Source organism: Panthera tigris, chromosome C2, assembly GCF_018350195.1.
Source record: "Panthera tigris isolate Pti1 chromosome C2, P.tigris_Pti1_mat1.1, whole genome shotgun sequence".
Lineage (NCBI taxonomy): Eukaryota > Metazoa > Chordata > Mammalia > Carnivora > Felidae > Panthera > Panthera tigris.
This window is the reverse complement of record NC_056668.1, coordinates 122,030,665-122,044,567: the sequence shown is the minus strand read 5'-3', so window position 1 is coordinate 122,044,567 and position 13,903 is coordinate 122,030,665. Positions and strand designations below refer to the sequence as shown.

The 13,903-nt window shown below is 39.5% G+C and overlaps 1 protein-coding gene and 1 long non-coding RNA gene across 2 annotated transcripts in view; one reads left to right on the top strand and one right to left on the bottom strand.

Annotated features, from left to right (window-relative positions):
* Window positions 1-2,693, bottom strand: part of LOC102954466 — a 10,719-nt gene extending 8,026 nt beyond the window's left edge. The window contains exon 1 of the long non-coding RNA XR_006222117.1: window positions 2,580-2,693. This is a non-coding gene — a long non-coding RNA (uncharacterized LOC102954466). The remainder of the gene's footprint in view (window positions 1-2,579) is intronic.
* CLSTN2 (calsyntenin 2) overlaps window positions 1-13,903 on the top strand; it is a 398,662-nt gene that overhangs the window by 81,986 nt on the left and 302,773 nt on the right. The gene's annotated exons all lie outside the window — the stretch shown is intronic.

Sequence of the window (13,903 nt, the reverse complement as noted above, 5' to 3'; positions counted from 1 at the left end):
AAGTGGGGAAGCCACCATGCTTACTCTGGTAGCCTTCCAATACTATTCCCATCCTCTTCTTCACAGATTCCCCCAGGGCTTCTGGGGATTCAGCTCTCCAGGCTTCTCCTTATAAAGATGTTCTCTTACAAAGGCAAATCAAGATCTTGCTCTGTGCAATGTAAATTTCTAATAATAAATTCCTTTCTACCCTGTGGGGACATAGACAGTCTTCAGCTGGCTAGTTCTCTCACTGTGCTCTTGTGATTGTCACGCTGAACAGGATGTGAGGTGGGAGCTCAAACTGTTTTTTTTTTTTTGAGATACAATTATTATAGAATCTATCACATGATATTAAAATTATTGCTTTCTGATCTGTCTTCTCTAATAGTCTGAGCATTTTGAAGGATGTGCCTGATTCATCTCTTTGCCCTTAGGGTAGGGCTTGGTAAAGTAAATGCTTAGCCAGTGTTTCCTGCATGACTAGAATGGATGGGTGGATGGATGGATGGATGGATGGATGGAGTGAGCACTGATGGACTATCAGGCCACAGTGAGCAGGGGCAGGAGGTAGTTTGGGCATTGATTTTTGATGTATGTAACAGTATATCCTAACAGCAGTGACATGAGACGAATATATTTGTTGGAAAGGTTCCACATGGCAATGTAGTGTGGTCAAACAGGCAGCTAGCCTAAGTGCAAAGGGATATGTCAAAACCATGGGTATTTTAGACCCACCTGTAATATCCTCAATGAGTAGACATAGTCCAGTCCCTGAAACATGCCTCAAATAGTAAATACAGCCATTTTAGAAACCACCTTTGAATGTCCTGTAAACCCTACATATGATACCAAACTGATATTTGTAGAGGGAATCCTTCCCAAATCACCCTCAGAATATTGTAGTCTCCCTAGAGACAAAGAACATTATGTAGGATCTCAGGAGACTTTACTAGCAGGTCAGCTTGGCAATTCCTGAAGGCAACAAGATAGCTCAAACTTGGGTTTTAAACAGGGAAATAATTCTCTCATTTATTTTATAAGTCAAGTATTTCTCCATAGTAAAATATTTAATGTAGATTCTCCCCTAATTCAGGCCTTTCTCATCCCCATGACAATCAAAGCCCATGGTGAGCATTGGGAAAGGAGATATTATCAAGAGATAAAGGGGACCAGTAGGATCTTGACTTTTTTAAGGGAGTTCCCACTATGTCAGGATGTCACCCAAGAGTCCTTCATACCTGAAGTAGATATACTGTCTCCCCTTCCTGGCTCCAGAGTTGTTAATATCCTTCCCATCATCCAGCACTGGATGAACTCCACAATTTCATAAATAGTAACCCTCTAAGTTTTAAATATCTAAGTGTATCCCCATCACACACAAAAAAAGAGATTGAAATAAGGTTTTATGATTTAAAAAAAAAATGCAGACTGTCTCAGGAGCAGAGAATTAACCATCACAAAAATACCTTCCACAGTAAAACACAAGGGGAGGAGACAAATTCAGGTCAGGCAAGTCTGAAATACCCAGCACTATGCCCTTAAACTAGTTTTCCCATTATAGCTCATCTCAGGTCTAGAGCAGTACTCCACACAGAGGTGTTCAATAAGAACCTGAGTTTCTCTTACCTGATTCCCAATTCAAGTGTCCTGCACATTCCATCCCTCAACTCTTGTCCCTTGGTTGTCTTTTCTAGATAATATTGAAGAGGTACTGAACTGTAAGATCCATTTAGGTAGGGACTGTAACGTTTCAGTGCATTTTTGAATTGCAACATGGAGCATAATGCCAGGTACGTGATAGTCACCTTATTAGCCTCTGCTGAATTAAAGGCTTAAAGGTTTCAGATTTGAGTTGTATGATGAGGTGGTGAGGAGCACAGGCTTCCTATATTTAAAACCCAGCTCTGTCATTTTCAAGCCATGTAATCTAGGGTGAGTTTTGTTTTTTTTTTTTTTTTTTTTTTAACAGAGGATAATAATGGTACTGGAGTATTGGTACTGGGTATCACTGGGTTGTCGTGAGAGTTAAATAAGTAAATATTTTCAAAGTGTTTATAACGGTGTGTAGAGTACAGTACCTACTAAATAAATGTTATTCATTTTCTTATTGAAATCTCTGATGTGGCTTATGGAATAGAAGTGCATAGGCTTCAAAACCAAAACAAGACAAAACACTTCACGGATGTATGTTTCAATGCCACCTCCAAAATCTACTGGCACTGCAAACCTAGTCAAGTTGCTTTTCCCACTGATTCCCAGCTCTCTCTCTCTTTTTTTCCCCTTTATTTTCCATTTTTTTGTGGTTTTTTTTTTGTTTTCTTGTTTGCTTATTTGTTTGTTTTAGTATAATTTATTGTCAAGTTAGCTAACATGCAGTGTATACAGTGTCCCCATGGTTTCAGGAGTAGATTCCCATGATTTGTCACTTACACATAACACCCAGTGCTCATCCCAACAAGTGCCCTCCTCGATGCCCATCACCCATTTTCCCCTCTCCCCCCCCATCAACCCTCAGTTTGTTTTCTGTATTTAAGAGTCTCTTATGGTTTGCTTCCTTCTCTTATTTGTAAAATAAGAATAATCAGATCCAGACATACAGCTGTTGGAAGCGTTATAGGAGTTAGTCCATGTGCCATCCCTGACAATGACTGTTATGTCACTCTTTCTTGGTCCTCCTCCTCTCCTCCTGGGTGTCCTTTCCTTTCCTCATGGTTTCCCTACTCTGTCCATCTCTCCCCAGGAATTCCTCCTAGGCCTTCTGTTCTTCTTACTGTATGCACTCTTTCTGTGTGATCTCATCGCTACCACGGCTTCTATCACAGTCCCAATGTTCTAAACTCCTGCCTCTTGCCCTGATCTCTCCCCTAAGTCCCAGTTCCAGTATCTTCACTAGTCTGGCTTACAGCCACAGAAAGTTAACAAGTCCAAAGCTGAAGTCATCACCCCGCTTCCAAACCCAATCCTCCTCTGTATTGAACATTGCACTAAATGACATTAGCACCCACCCAGTTAGTCTGAAACTTGAGTGTCTTCTTAAACACTCTCTCACACCAAGCTTTATCAGATCTAGCTTTTAATTCTTTCCAATACTATTCCCTTCTCTCTGACCCCTGTTAGTAGCTTAGTCAGGGCACCAGCTCTTTCCTAGGTGACTTCCAGAGTGTCTTGAACACTGGCCTCTCCTCTATATTGTCACCCCTTAGTCCCTTCATTTCTATACCAAAGTCTTAGTAAAATGTCTTTAGATTAAAAAAAAATTCAGACATTGTTTCTCCTTGGTTTAAAAGGCCTCATTGTACTCCCATTGCCCTAAGAATTGGACCCCCTTTCTTCAGACTGAAAAGGTCTTTGACAGTCTGGCCCCAGATTGTCCGTCACCCCATTTCCCTGCATTTCCTACTTACACTCAGTTTTCTGGTTCTGCAGTCACATTGCTTTAAGTTCACATGCTCCTTCCACCTATAGCCTTTGCACATTTTTCACTCTGCCCCTCCTTCACTTGGTTGACTTTGCATCCTCCAAGACTTGAGATATCAATAGAGGCTTACCTTCTCCCTGATAGCTGCTTCTAATTCCCTTCTCCTGGTCTGTATACGGTACCCTCCTCATGTAGTACGTCTTAGCTTTCACCTTTCTAGCACACACAACATTGGCTTGGGCTGTGTATTTATACCTTCTTCCCCCTTTGGGTTATGAACTTTTTGAAAACAGGGGAATTACATAATTTATCCTGTATTTATTTATAATATCTGGCATATAGTAGTCACTCAGTAAGGATGAATGAATAAAACAGAATTGATGGAAATTAGTTGACATGCCCTTCTCTTCTGCAGAGCCCGTCTGACAAGAGTTTGACATGAAGGAGCAAAAATGTTTTCCCTGCTATAAATAGCTTGTTACTGTTCTTCAGTCTGTCAGTACATCTTGCATTCATTCTAGATACTCAGAATCCAAACCTTTCTTGGACTGGTTGGAATGTCCTGGCTCCAGGTGACTACTAGAATGTCCATTCAAAGAAAAGCATATTTTCTTACCTTGCCCTCCTTTCTACAGCCCCTCTTTGAGAGGGAATATCTGGTGTTCTAGCATTGGGATGGCAAACCATAGGCTGGGAGCCAAATTCAGCTCACCTCCTGTTTTTATAAATAAAGTTTTATTGGGACACAGCCACGCTGTTCATTTATGTATTGTTTGTGGCTGCTTTCATGCTACAGTGGAAGAGTTGAGTAATCATGACAGAGACCATATGGCCTGCAAAGCCTAAAATATTTCCTCCCGAGTCTTTTATATAAAAGGTTTGATGACACCTGCTCTAGGGCTTTGCTCAAGAGCATCTGGACCCATTCAGCTCTGTGCTGAGATTCAAATATGCAAGACATAAACCAAGAAAGGGTCACAGTCTTAAATCCAATTTCCATGGCTGAAAAGCATTTCTAATACCTTCCCTTTGATAATGCTTTATGTTTTTCTAAGAGCTTTCATATTCATTAAGGAAAAGATCTTCAAATACAAATACTCCTGCTCCCAGGTGAGTCCCACACTGCTGCTCTGCAGATCATACTTCGAGTTACAAGGCCGTAGAGCAAAGGCTCTGGAGTCTCATGTCTAAATCAGGCTTGCTCCTTACCAATGGTGTATACTTGAGCAAGCAAGGTGCTTGACCCTCTGGGTCTCAGTTTCCTTCTCTGTAAAATGTGCTCAGTAAAAGTGACATACTGCCAAAGTTATAGTGGAGAATAGATGGGGCATGGAAAGATTTTATCAAAGTGTTTGGTTTATTCAAAATGTTTAATAAGTGCCAGCTGTTATGGTCTTATTCAGCTGTGTGCTCAGCACCATGGTAAGAGATTCCAAGAAGCTCTCCTGGATTTGTTTGTTCCTTCCCAAAAAAGAATAGCTTAGCTTAGGAATAGCCAGATACCTAAAACTTCTTTTCTTTATACTACTCCTCCACATGAAATCATCTGTCTATCTCAGTGCCCACATGAGAAGATCGTAAAAGGATTGCATCCGTTTCATCCACTCTGATCTCATTCCGCTTCTATCACTCTCAGTGCGTCTTGTCCCTGCCCTGGTCACTCTTGTTCTTTTGCTTTATTAATGTTGTATCCCTAAGCTTGCCTTCTTTCATCCCTCCTCTCTGCCTGTCTCAAAGCCCAGCAGGCACACCACTTCCTGCAGGAAGCCACCTGTGACTGTGGCCACCACCCACAGTGCTCTCCTCCTGCCTGAGCTCATACAGCACCAGGAGAGTCAACTGCCCTGTGTGTGAAACTTGTCTCCTCAACTTTTATTTCGCTCTATGACTCACTTAGCCTCTCTAAGCATCAACTTCCTCAGCTACAAAGTAGGAATAATATTTATACCTCCAAGTTGTTGCAAGAATTAACTATAATAATTGTTTCTTGCATGTAGTAAGTTCAAGATATATTCATTTTGTCCTCCATGTTTTTAACACATGACTCTTTGTATATAGCTGGGCACATGGATTGATTAATGTGCATTGCTGCTCCCTGTTATTGGCCTCTTAGGGCCAGATGGGGGGGGGGGCCTGACAGTTGCACACCAGCATTTTTAACCCTCTTCTTTCCCTGAAGTCTTTGCAGGTCTACCGTGTAACCTCCCAAGAAGAAAGGTGGTGGTAAAGGGGAGCTTAAGTGTGCTGGGTGCAGAAGTGGTGTGTTTGGGGAGAAACTTAAATGCACGCTTGGTGATAACAATTTTAAGTGATAAATCAAGGCTTAAGGTGTGTCCAGTGCTGTGCACCTCTGGAGACCCACCTGTTAGTCTGAGTGGCTTTAATTAATCTTCTAGTTTGTTGTGACTAACAGAGGGTCTGGTCTTACCTTTTCAAATATGCTCCGGTGAGGAGCCCTTGCTGTCTGTTTTTTCTGTGCCAGCAGGCTCCAAATCTGTTTTGCCAGTGGAACTGGGAGAGGTAGGGGCCCAGAGGGGTAGCCCCAGAATCTCCCCAGGGATCCTAAACACCCTCCTAGTGACTAGACCATTGCCTTCACAAGCTGGCAGTGAGTAGGGGGACTTATCTTCATCCAAGATTTAAACGCTGCTTTGAACTAGATGACTATAGATGAGACCACTTTATTTGCTAGAAGGAGGAAAATGAAGAAGAATAAATTGCTTGAGCAAAGCAAATTCTTAGGAGAGTAATTTCTAGGGAAAAGCCACAGATACAAAAAGAAGGTTGCAGTGAAGAGTGATACTTGGGAATGAGGCTGGAGAAAATCAAATGGTTGACCGTGGATAGTGACTATGGCAGATGGTGTCATCAAGAAGACCCATGAGTTATTGGGGTCCCAAAGCTCCCTCTGCCTATACCTCATTTTTGTCCTTGACCAAGGGTGATCCCAATTCTGAGCCTCAGGGATCAATCCTGTAAAATCATTGATTTGGATTTGATGATTTCTAAGGGTCTCTTTGCACACCTAAAATTCTGGGATCTTTTGGGAAAGGAAGTCTACAATTGTTTTTGTTTGTTTAATTTACTAAATACTTAAAATAGCACCCACTTTGTGCTAGCCTAAGAATTATAAAATAAAAATATTACCTCTTTTAAACCTTAACACACCCTTATGAGTTAACTCCTATTATATTAAAAAAACAAACAAACAAATTATAAAGATGTTACTCTACTGTCTCTGACTAGTAGACAGACTTTTCTGATGAAAAGTCTGTTCTTAATCTTACCTTTGTTTGTGTGTGTAATAGGCATTTTTTTTCTCTGGGTGAATTTAAAGATTTTACTCTTTAATATACTGTGCCTTATGTGTTTTCTTATTTCTTCTCCTTGAGGCTTATTGAGCTTTTTATGAGTTTATAGTTTTCATCAAATTTGTTAAATTTGCAATAATTGTTTCTTCAAACATTTTTTCCATCTCCACTCCTATTTTCTGGGATTCCAATTACAAGTATGTTAGGCTGTTTGATATTGTCCCATAACTCACTGATGCACTGATGCCGTACTAATTTTATTTTTCATTCTTTTCCCTTCTTTATTTCATTTTGGATAATTTCATTGCTATGCCTTCAAGTTCACTGCTCTGCTACAGTATTTAATCTGCTGTTATCTCCCATCCAGTATATTTTAAACTTCATGTATTTTTTTCATTTATAGAAGTTCTATGATAAATAGATAGGTATAAAATCATTGTCATGTGTCTACATCTGTTATTTATCTACCTATCTATTCATCTTTTTTATTTTCCATCTTTCCTATATCTGCCCATGCTTTTTGAACATATGAAATATATTTATAGTAGTTGTTTTAAATCCCTTGTCTACTAATTCTATCATCTGTGTCATTTCTGAGTCTGTTTTTATCAACTGCTTGTTCTTTTCATGTGTTTTCCTGTTTCTTTGCATGCCCGGTAGATTTTTACTGGTTTCTGGACATTGTGAATATTACGTTGAGTTGCAGCATTTTTTATTATACCTTTAAATATTTGAGGACTTCATTTTGTAACCCAGTTAAGTGATTTGGAATGAGTTCAAGGTGTTCAAGACTTACTTTTAGTATGGTTAGTTTGGACCAGATCAGCCGTAAGTCTACGGGTAATTTGTCCCCACACCAAAGCAATACTCCGTGCCTCATGTATTACAAGGTTTTCCTCACTGGATGGTGGGAATGCAAACTACTCCTTGCACCAGGTGAGCTCCAGGGATTATACTTCCTGTTCCTTTAGTAGTTCTTTCCCCAGCCTTGGTGGTTTTCTTACTCGTGTGCTCTGATTGGTACTCAATCAAAGACCCGAGGGAAGTTCTTTGCTCTCTCCAGAGCGTGTTCTCCTTCCCTCTGTCTTTGTCTCTGTGTCTCTTTGTCTTTGTTTCTCTCTGCATCTCCTTCCTTTCTGATACTCTTGCCCACAGATTCTAGCTGCCTTGATCTTCTCAAACTTCTGAATCTGACTTCTTAGCTCAGGGGGATTGCTGAGCTCTCTCTCTGGACACTCTCTCCCTATGACAAATCCCAGAAACTCTTGCCAAACAGTAAGCTGGGGCATAAGTTTCACCTCATTTCTTTCTCTTCTCACAGAGATCTCTATGCAGTGCTGCCTGTTGTGTAGTTTGTGTAGTTAACAATTGAAGTAGCCACGGATTTGAAATTATGTTTCTAAACTCCAGGCTCTACTGTCTCAAAAGTATTTATATAAAACAAATCAAAGCCTTTATGAGTGATTATTTGGTATTTCCCAATTACAGAAGAAAGAAATCAACATGCATGCACATAAATCCACCCAGCATTCAGAGGGACAGACCCATTACACTTATCTATGTGCTCAGAGCTAAACATGGATGCTTTTCCAAGTGTCAGCCTCAATGCTATATTTGCATCCTGTCCCAGATCTGAGGACAGACAACATTTCTCCTGACCCTTTGGGGCCATAGGATAGATTGCTAGGGCCTCTAGTTGTGGCAGATACTTGTATTGAAGAGAAATACAATCTGACTTTTCACTGCTATCTGGAAAATTCCTGTTTTCAGAGCACAAACCATTTACCCAAACAGTGTAAAGAGATTATGGTTCACTCTCTATGCTGAATTATGCATGGTTTTCAGCTAGGTAAAGTTCTCTGTGTTCTATTTTAAGAACATTTCCTTCACAGAGTGGAAAAAAATCTATACCGTCCAGAAGAAACTACTTTTAATATATTTCGCTTCTACTAGGAACCTCACCCATTTTCTTTGCATCCTGTTTTGTAATTAGTAACCAGAGATTTCTATTCACTTTTAGAAGTGGACCTTTCCTTTCATGTTTCAAGACATTAAGGGAAAAATAGAAGCAAATTTCATCCAAATTTTAAAACATCTGTTGTGGTGTACTCATTATGACATCTTTTTAGAAATTAGGTTGACTAATCCTGCTTAATACATGAGAAGTGTTTGCTATTAAGCCCTGTACCTTCTCGGAACACCATGTCAAAACCATTATAATTTGAGTTAGGGATGAGTTTTAAATGTCAGCTTTAAAAGAACTATTTCAAGAATGCCTCAGAGCCTTGGGTTTGGCTACAAAGAAATTTGTGATGCATTGAAAGAATAGAATGATTAAGGCAAGAAGGGATTTGAATTCCAGAGTTTTAGTTCAGCATTCGTGGTGTAAAGTACAAGGGATGTAGATCTAAAACGGAAGTTACATTTGCCCAACTAAATTTAACACATTCCTTTGGGGGAAAATAAAAGCGACACATGGAAAAAAATATTTCTGTATATTTTTCATATGTGCTGTACATCTCATCACCTGTCCCAGTAATCTTTTTCTGCATTTGGGTTGCACAAAGTCCTTAATAGACACAATTTTTGCTGCCAGTCTCCCCAAAGGTTGGCTGTGAGGACGGGGCAGGTTGGTCGGTCGCATGAAAAGCAAAATGATAACTCCACAATTCTGGTTCAGTCCAGACCTGTAACTCAGTTTTTCTTTAGGGTTGTAGAATAGACAAACATACACATGTGAATTAACGCACAATATGTATGTGAGCTCTACTTATCGGTGCAAAGGTGCCATCAATTTTAAGATGCACCATATTTTTATGTGCCACTAAAAACGGAAAAATGTTGCCAGCTAACCTATGACACATGCTTTCTTGATACTTTGGAAAAAAGTTTATTTTATTTGTATTAAGAGTTTTAAAATCAGAATACTATTATCACTCCTATGTATACTATAAAATACTATAAAATATAGCTAAAATTCAGTGCTTGAGCTGTCCACAAGTTATCCTCACATTCAGAGGCTGAAAATTCTAATCAACTATCATCTATCACTCAGTGCTATCTAAGTCCAACTTTTTCTGTATAGTATCATCCTCAGTACCACTGGAGCATAGCTAGGGCAGTCTGTCTTAAAAGTTTCCCATTATTGTATCCAGGATTTTGTTCAAGTGCTAAAAGCCATTTTGTAAATTTTGATGTGTATACACTGTCCATGACAACTGCACTATGACTACAGCCTGGCCTGACATTGAGAGATGCCACTGATTCATTGTTTGTAAGATACATCCTGATTTCAGTGATGATGAAATATGAAAAGGCATCTTAAAAGAGATCAAATTATGTATGTAGATATATGTGTGTGTGTGTGTGTATGTGTATATATTTGTGTGTATATACACATATATAATAGACATTTTGAAAAGAAAAAAACATCCTGTATTGTAGAATTTCACTCCAGAAAAATAGAATATGCTTCTGTCTTTCCCAGGTACAGGCATTACATCTGTGCATTTCCCTCTGGCCTTGACATTTCTCTAAGCCCCAGCCCCAGCCCCAGCCATAGAGCTCTACCTTAACTGCAGCTGGATGTTCTGTTTTCTTTTTACAGTAGTGCTTACTGACCAAGTTATCACGATCAAAGAAAACAAGCATGAGACACTGCATAGCATTGTGGAAAAAGAATGAGATTTGGAAATAAAGGGACAACATTTGAGCCCCACTGAACTGTAATATTCACTGGCTATGAAACCTTAGTCAAGTTACATACCTTCACAGATCCTCATTTCTTCATTTGAAAGTAATGATACAGTTTGTTGGGAGGGCAGATGAGACAACATTTATACAGATATAAAATGATAACACACATGAATCTCACTTATACTGCCAGTGTGCTGACACAAGTCCTACAGGCCAGGAGGTGAGGCCTTTGCTAATGGTGGAAGATCCCTGGGCTTACTCCTAGCAAAGAAGAAGAATAAAGAACTAGGGAGGATGTATGCCAGCTCTGAAAGATTGAAGCAATGAAGACACACCAGGGGATATGGAGTATTCTAAAGATGGTTAAAAGAGGTGGCCAAAGTTTTACAGGGCACTCCTAGGGTCCCTCCCTCTATACTTGCCATCTCCATCAGAGAATCTTCCTCTTCCGATGACATGATGACCATCCTTTAGGAGACTCGGAGTGGGAGAAGTGGTATAGGTCCCCGATAATTAGTTGTAATGTATTGACATCCCAGGAGATGAAAAATTGTAACTGTTGACAATGTGACACAACATGAAAAATGATAATGCGTGAAATCAGCTGTAGATATTATAATTTGTAAGTTATTCTATGTGTTGCTTTCCAGTATTTTTAGCAAGATAATTAAAAAAAAAGAGGAATATTAAGAGTGCCATTTCATGGCGTGACTTACACTTATTATGTCAAATTGTGCCTGCCCATCCCTGTCACTTGTGGTCAGGATGATAAATAGGTTTCTTATCTCCTGTCATTTCATCAGTTGTCAGTGACTACTGGAAGTGCTATGTTGGAAAATATTCTCAGGACATGTTTATGTTCAGCAAGTAAGTGTTCTGTAAGGACTTAAGTATTACTATCTTGCATGGATGAGGGAAAAGAGAATAGACTCATTGTTCCATGAATACACTTACAGTGGCCTGTGGTCCAGACCACTCATCCAGATCTCTTTGTTTGAATAAACATTTAAGAGCTGGCAGAGGAGGGAGTTGGTCCTTCACTTAGTTCCAACCTTGATATTAATGTCCTGTAACTTTTCCCTGGCATCCTGCTCCAATGCTAGTGTCCCAGACCCTTCTAGCCCAAAAGATTAGACTATGAATTCACTCAGTCATTAATTCACTAGAGAAAATTTTTTATATAATTGGTTTTCAGATTGGTTTCCATACAACACCCAGTGCTCATCCCAACAAGTGCCTTCCCCAATGCCCATCACCCACTTTCCCCTCTCCGGCACCCCCCATCCACCCTCAGTTTTGTTCTCAGTATCCAACAGTCACTTATGGTTTGCCTCTCTCCCTTTCTGTAACTTTATTTTCCCCTTCTCTTCCCCCATGGTCTTCTGTTAAGTTTCTCAGGATCCACATATGAGTGAAAACATACAGTATCTGTCTTTCTCTGCCTGACTTATTTCACTTAGCATAATACTCTCCTGTTCCAACTACATTGCTGCAAATGGCCAGATTTCATTCTTTCTCATTGCTAAGTAGTATTCCATTGTATATATACACCACATCTTCTTTATCCATTCATCAGTTGATGGATATTTAGGCTCTTTCCATAATTTGGCTATTGTTGAAAGTGCTGCTGTAAACATTGGGGTACATGTGCCCCTATGCATCAGCACTCCTATATCCCTTGAGTAAATTCCTAGCATTGCAATTGCTGGGTCTTAGAGTAGTTCTATTTTTAATTTTTTGAGGAACTTCCACACTGTTTTCCAGAATGGCTGCACCAGTTTGCATTCCTACCAACAGCGCAAGAGGGTTCCCGTTTCTACACATCCTCACCAGCATCTATAGTCTCCTCATTTGTTCATTTTAGCCACTCTGACCGACATGAGGCGGTATCTCAGTGTGGTTTTGATTTGTATTTCCCTGATGAGGAGTGATGTTGAGCATCTTTTCATGTGTCTGTTGGCCATCTGGATGTCTTTGGAAAAGTGTCTATTCATGTCTTCTTCCCATTTCTTCACTGGATTCTTTGTTTTTTGGGTGCTGAGTTTGGTGAGTTCTTTATAGATTTCGGATACTAGCCCTTTATCCGATATATCATTTACAAATAACTTTTCCCATTACATCAGTTGCCTTTTAGTTTTGTTGATTGTTTCCTTTGCAGTGCAGACACTTTTTATCTTGATGAGGTCCCAATAGTTCATTTTTGCTTTTAATTCCCTTACCTTTGGAGATGGGTCAAGTAAGAAATTGCTGCGACTTAGGTCAAAGAGGTTGTTGCCTGTTTTCTTCTCCAGGGTTTTGATGGTTTCCTGTCTCACATTCAGGTCCTTTATCTATTTTGAGTTTATTTTGGTGTATGGTGTAAGAAAGTTGTCTAGTTTCATTCTTCTGCATGTTGCAGAAGTCCTGTTCTCCCAGCACCATTTGTTAAAGAGACTTTTTTTTCCATTGGATATTCTTTCTTGTTTTGTCAAAGATTACTTGACCATACATTTGTGGGTCCAATTCTGGGTTCTCTACTCTACTCCATTTGTCTATGTGTCTGTTTTTGTGCCAATACTATACTGCCTTGCTGGTTACAGCTTTGTAGTAGAGGTTAAAATCTGAGATGATGATGCCTCCCGCTTTGGTTTTCTTCTTCACTGTTACTTTGGCTATTCTGGGTCTTGTGTGGTTCCATACAAATTTCAGAATTGTTTGTTCTAGTTTTGAGAAGAATGCTCATGCAATTTTTATTGGGATTGCATTGAATGTGTAGATTGCTTTGGGTAGTATTGATGCTTTAACAATATTTATTCTTCCAGTCCATGAGCATGGAATGTTTTTCCATTTCTTTGTGTCTTCTGCAATTTCATTCATAAGCTTTCTAGAGTTTTCAGCAAACAGATCTTTTACATCTTTGGTTAGGTTTATCCCTAGGTATTTTATGGTTCTTGGTGCAATTATTAATGGGACAAGTTTCTTTATTTCTCTTTCTGTTGCTTCATTATTGGTGTATAAAAATGCAACCAATTTCTGTATATTGATTTTGTACCCTGCAACTTTGCTGAATTCATGTATCAGTTCTAGCAGACTTTTGGCAGAGTCTGTCAGGTTTTCCACGTAGAGTATCATGTCTTCTGTGAAAAGTGAAAGTTTGACTTCCTCTTTGCCAATTTGGATACCTTTTATTTCATTTTGTTGTCTGATTGCTGATGCTAGGACTTCCAACACTATGTTAAACAACAGTGGTGAGAGTGGACATCCCTGTCGTGTTCCTGATCTCAAGGGGAAAGGCTCTCAGTTCTTCCCCACTGAGGATGATTTTAGGTGTGAGCTTTTCATAAATGGCTTTTATGATGTTTAAGTATGTTCCTTCTATCCTTACTTTCTTGAGGGTTTTTATTAAGAAAGGATGCTATATTTTGTCAAATGCTTTTTCTGCATCTATTGACAGGATCTCCTGGTTCTTACCTTTTCTTTTATTAATGTGATGTATCACACTGATTGATTTGCAAAT